The 6,331-nt window shown below is 38.2% G+C and overlaps 1 protein-coding gene across 1 annotated transcript in view; it reads left to right on the forward strand.

Moving 5' to 3' along the window:
* Positions 1 to 431: 431 nt before the first annotated feature.
* LOC101863916 overlaps positions 432 to 6,331 on the forward strand; it is a gene marked incomplete at its 5' end in the record, with an annotated part of 22,366 nt that continues 16,466 nt past the window's right edge. Inside the window, 1 exon segment of the mRNA XM_005103331.2 lies at positions 432 to 452.

A 6,331-nucleotide genomic window follows, 5' to 3' on the forward strand; every position in this document is an offset into this window, starting at 1 on the left:
GCACCACATGTAATCATCGCGCAATTGGCTGTCCTCAGTCGATATTTGGAAGCCCCGATACTCAATGCAGAGGAGCGGCCGATAAATTGCCGCCCCCTGGCACCATCTCTCACTTAAATGTAGTAGGTTGTCGACGGAAGAACGCATCGCTTGTCCAAGACGCTTCTTGTCGGGCCGCGGGGAGGCACATAGTGGCACTGAGTGACTTCGTGACAAAGTACAGAGGTGTTGATTTCAGTAGTGACCACAAACAAGAAAGACAGAACAAGCTAACACAACAATTTTCTAACATAGGTCTTTCCAAAACGTGTCACGAGTCCTATCCCGAAGCAAGAAGGCCTCTCGCAGAAGCAGAAATTTGTTAGACCAGTCCGCACCATCAAATAGGAGGAAGCCTGCATGATTGGAAAGCAAAGATTCTTAACCAGCTACCTCCCATCTCAGAATTAAAGGTTTGCTTATTTCTTTATGCAACGATTTTGTTCTTTTTATGGTAACATTGTGGTATGGTATTAATTGAAAAGAGAATGACATTTAAAAAGATTTAGAAATTATTGTACTATTTTTTATTACTCTAATTGAGAGTTCAGTTCTCTATCTTTGATATAATATAATAAGATGAATCGTCCAGTTACTGTATAGCGTCTACCAAACACTGCATCATATCTAAACTACACTTGTTATCAGTTATTATTACACGATTATTTTTACTAAGCCTTCGTCGTTTTTTTTCACTCAGTGTGTACATCGTCAACGCCTTACAGAAGGAGGAACGTTACAACTTGATGGATAATAATAAATAATTTACTACTTTCTTTAATACGGCCTTTATGCAAGATTTGAATAATAGCATTATTCTCTTTTTTTCTATTGATTACAACTTTCTTTAACGCATTTTATTTTATTTTACTTTGTTTTCTTTTGTTTTATTCATTACTATTTTTTTAACGCAGCCTTTACAGAAAATGTTACTCTTGCTAGACAGAAAGACAGGATAGGAAAAATAATTTTTCTGGATGTAAGATGGAGGAAAAAAGTGAAACTGTACACATAGTCTATCATTTCCAAACGAGAGCCCCTAACTGAAACGCGAAAGCCGAAAGAAATCCTCCCCAAGAAAAAAAAAAGAGATTTAAACCCCCCAAAAATCCTTTCTTTCTCATCCCACACGGGCTTCCACATTACAGCCAAGTGTGGTTTACGATATTTTCTTAAAGCAGCTACCCAATGACAATCAGCTCTAGTCTATTCAACACCATGAATTGAGAGTTGAATTAATCAACGTATCCAATCTGTTTCCTTTCAGAAATCAGGATTTCTATGGTTTCCTGACCAAATATATTTGAGTTTTTGTTTTGATTAAAGAAGAAGTGAATGAACAAAAGACGATGTTGATGTCTTTGTTTTCGTTTTAAATGAAAAGCAAATCGGAGACAAGTTCAGCCTCCAGTAATGATTCAAGATCCCCCTTTTTAGGTGGCGTGGCCTTTATCTGGTTCTACGTCTAAACTCTTCCAAATTCCAAACAGCGTCTGTTAAATGATTTTATTTTTTTGTGTGGCTGCGGCAAAAGTTGGTGACAAAAGACATGCTTTTGGTGAAGTCAAGTATACATAGATCTACTAATTATATTGCTAGATATTCAGACTTTCACCTCTTTCCAGTGTGGCTTTGTTTCTCTCCTGAACGTGATGTACATTGTATCATTATGCTCATTACTGGGAAAGGCGGGTGTTGTTGAAATTGCCTTGACCTTTTGTAAGCTAAAAATGAATGATTTATTTATCACAACAGAACGAGAAGCCTCCCCTTTTCTCGCTCTGCTACCTCATTAACAGTGTACATCTCTTGAGCACGAATGAGAGTTTAAAGGTTTGCTGACAGCCTTGGCCTCCAAACATAAAGCACATTTGACTAACTCCCACTTACGTCTCTGACTAAATGAGTCGTTCCAATTCACAACTTCAGACTCATCAGTATAGCGGGCAGATACTTCTCTATTTCAGCTATTTCCCTGACAAATGAATACCTTCAGAAAAAGCAACAAAAGCAAACAAGCAAACAAATAAACAAACAAAAAGAAAGAAAAAAAGAAAGAAAGAAAGAAAGAAAAACAGACAGAAAAAAAGATAGAAACAAACAAACAAACAAGCAAACGGACACCCCCCCCCTTAAAAATCCCCCCAAAACAACCAACATGCAAATAAAACAATTTTTAAAAAGGATTCCGCACCCTACCCCCCCCCCCTTCTTTTCAAATTGAAGAAAAAACTTTGGGGGGAAAAAACCAACTGCTGCGACTTCTCGACACTGAAAAAAATAAGAATTAAGATTTGTACTCAGTGCTCGCATATCTCTATTTTAAAAGCTGCTTTGGGTAATCCTCTGAGGTCAAGCAGCTAGAAGTAATACATTATCTGATTTTTCCATCTGTAGCTCACAGACATCCCTCCAGTCAATTTCGGTTTTACTGTGATCAAGCACGTTACACGTCGTTTCATTATTTCTTCTAAATGCTCGTCTTACGTCGTCGTGCGTCATGTTATTGTTATTAAAAGTTGCTTTGGCCGTAAATGCTTAGAATGCGGCCTAAAATCTCACGGTGGATTCTTTGAAAACAAAACGCTCCTGAATATCTCAAATAAAAATTGTCTATTGTACGAGGCTTTTGCGAAACACTGACACACTTAAACCCTTGAAAGGAAGCCACGCTAAATTCACCATATTATTGTCTTACCCCCCCCCCCTCCCCCCCCCAAAAAAAAACCCCCACAAAAAAACAACACACACACACACACACACACACACACACAAAAAGCAAACAAAATTAAAAAACAAAAGCAAAACCAAAAGCAGAAAAGAAAACTCCCAATACTCCCCCCCAAAAAAAACCCAAAACAAACCCGACTAACATCTGTTCCCTTTTCGTCATGCTAAATACATTGTCATTTTTAATGTGGAGAGTTTGGTACCTCCGATGGGACACCGGGCAGGAAGGTAGAGCTGTGAAGTGAACATAAAAGAATATTCTTTATTTAACGTTTCACATCTCCCTGGCTCTTTGTCTTATTTTCTTTGTGCTTGCAAGCACAGCATTCCGTTCTCCCTAACAAGTAAAACAAAAAAACAGTAATTAGTCACCCGCAGTGGTGGGTCACCTTTTCTCTTTTTAGACCGCGGAACCTATTCCTTTTTATGAAATACGTAATTGGATTTCTCAGACCATAATCACTTTACGGTGGTTTCGTTACCTGTTTCCGTCTTCTCTGTACATGTATCTGTCATCAAAATCGCCGCTCTGTTTACCTGTTTCTTGTCCATCCCCAGTTAGAAGGAGCCATGCTGTTACATTAACAAACTTTGTGGACGTTTAAAAACCTGTCCCTGGGTTCCGATATGATATCGTAAGTCACCCTGGCAAGCATTAAACGGTGTTCCAAATTGAAGCACCATTAAAAAGACCGATGCTCAATTCATTATTAAGCAGGCTATGTAGCAAAAGGAGAGACTTCCACCCCTGAAAAAGCTTCCATAAAATTAATAGTAGTATACGTATTACCTTTTGAAAATAGAAAAGTATTTTGTTCTGGCAGGATTTAGAGGATCGTGTATAAGGAAGTCAAATTTAAAAAATTAATTTTTCTCGAGTTTTTTTTTGCCTTGCACGTTTAATATTGTTGAAGTAAGACAATGGAACACAAGCCATCTGACTACTGACAAAAATGTTAGCACTGTTATACATTATATCCTAAAAGGTTTGGTTTATTTGTTTCACGTAAAACAATAAATTATATTCGCATAGCGAAAGAACAGGGTGGGGGTGGGGGGGGGGGGGGGAGTTTTCATTTAAAGGCCAATAACTCGGTCATTTTGGAAAAAAAAAATTTAATTTCAGCAAATCTTCGAGGAAATAATATTCAACCAGGGGGACGTTGCATTTGTCAATATGAACGAAATATAACTAAAGTTAGGGAAAATATCAAGTTTTAAAAATTTCTACCGAGATTGAGGGAAACGCAAAACTTAACAACTTCTTGCTGTGTAGTTTACAGTCGTCTATTAGAACTCTACAAAACCCAAGCAAATTCATCTTGAGTATACTAAAGCTCAGTGTGTATCGCAAGGATAATTAATTTCTTCAGCAAGAAAGGTGTTCATTTATGCGAATAGATTAAATAAGAGAAAAGTAAAAGTTACGAGGGAGTTTGGGATGCTTAGAGTTAAAAACTGTAATCAGTGACCGTCAGGTGTGCAAGCAAGTGTGCAGGGAATGGATATTAAATCATACGATTACAACTCGCTCACATGGCTTTAGTATTCATTTTTTAGAATGCTAGAGTGGCCACAATTGAATTTGCTGCACTTATAGTTATTAGCGTAAGAACCCACCCCCTCCCCTCTCAGTCTTTATCAGCTAAACAGAGCTGAAGATACTGGGCTTTATCAATTACAGTTTGTGTTTTTAAGCAGCAAAAGCCTAGAAACTATTAAAGCGGGTCCTAAAGGAACTTTAAGAAAGTGGGCGGGGTTTGGGAGAGGAGGGGGTGAGTGTGTGCAAGTGAAAACAAAGGGTGGGGGGGGGGGCACAGCTGCACACAGGGTAGATGCTGCATGCTTCCCACGTAGCCTATTATGTTTTAGTGTTTTGGTGTCTGTTGGGGCAATAACAGTTGTAAAGCACATGGAGTGTGCTATTGAAAGGGAATTTGCGCTATACAAATGCTATTTATTATGAATAATTTGTTACAAGTATGTATTTTGATTATTTATGGGTTTTATATATTATTGTGGGTGGAGATATATATGTATAAATGAATAAATAAATAAATAAATATATATATATATTATGCTTATAAATTTATTGTTCTGATTTTCAGATCAAATGTACACGTAAGAAATTTATTACATTCCTCATAGTAAAATGAAATGCCTCAAAGAAAATATCACGCCACATAGTAAGTTCAAATATCAAATAGGATAATTGTGTCTTTCAAATTTAAATGTAAATATAACAGATCTTAAAGTAACACAATTTGAAGTTCAAATGTCACAAAGCAGGAGAAAGTATCACCGAGATCGATTACATGTGCACATTCACAACTTAACAGTACACGTGCAAATAAAAAAAACACTCAGAAAGCAGATTTACTATTCTGCTCCAGACTGTAACTTGAAAGACTATAAACATGACTGCGACATATTAAAAAATTTGAGAAACAGACAAAGTTCGCCTCTAGGAATCATACAGGAATGGAGGGGGTTTCCTCAAATTGGCCTTGTTTGTTTGGACCGCTGCTTACCACGTCATGACCCTCAGGGCACAGGCAAATTACTGTATTGTATCCCTCCCTCGTGACCGTAATTTGAAAGAAAATGTGACCGATGATAATATGAAACGCATCTTGTGGGAAATACTTCACGATCATCCGGACTGCACATTAATGATCCTTGGAATGACTGACATAACGACCGAGGCATGTAACGACGTCATTTGGATAAATACCAAATGCAATGTGCGGCTCAACGACCACCGTAGGCAGTATCCTTCAAGGTTAGTTGATCACCAAGAACAAATTCGAGGACGCCCTCGCAGAAAAAAAATCTGATAGGACGGTGGCAACCAGACATCAACATTATGCAAAACAGCTGATGAAGAATGCATGTCTTCATCGGTAAGACTGGGACCAATCTGTGGTGGAAGAACACCGCGGTCAACGCGCTGTGCTAGCGATGCTGGGTCGAAGGTGACCAAATCTTTGAATGACTTTTGCTGTCAGCACTGAGGTGACCTGGTCTATCACGACTCATTCAAAGGGGGATGACAGCTGAACGTTTCAACAACGTCCTCCAAGATGTCGCAAACTGTTCCAACAATCCCCACAACGAAGTATGTTTGTAAACGACAACACTTGTGCACACGGGCAAGCTTTGAACGCCAACCTACCAAAAGGATTTGAAGTGAAATATCTTTCCACCTACCCATATTTCCTTAATATCTGTGAGAAAGTTTTCTCAATTTGGAAGTGCGCTTGGAAAACAGGCTTGCCGAAGCAAGAGACAAAATTTAAATGCTTACTCAGCAGACGCATCAGCAGAATATGGCAGCAGTCTTCAGAGCCATGCAAGTCCATGATATGTCGTAGGTTTCCCAGTACAAAACATTTTAGGTTCTAGGTCAATGTAGAAAACAGTAAACCTGGCCTGAAATTTCTTCAAATTAGTTCCAGACTCCATATTTTACGTAATATTAGACATGCATATTTCATGTTAAACTGTTCTTTTCAAATTAAACTTGCTGAATCTTTCTGTTTCATTTAACAATAACAGTTTC

Source organism: Aplysia californica, unplaced genomic scaffold (assembly GCF_000002075.1).
Source record: "Aplysia californica isolate F4 #8 unplaced genomic scaffold, AplCal3.0 scaffold00368, whole genome shotgun sequence".
Classification (NCBI taxonomy): Eukaryota; Metazoa; Mollusca; class Gastropoda; order Aplysiida; family Aplysiidae; genus Aplysia; species Aplysia californica.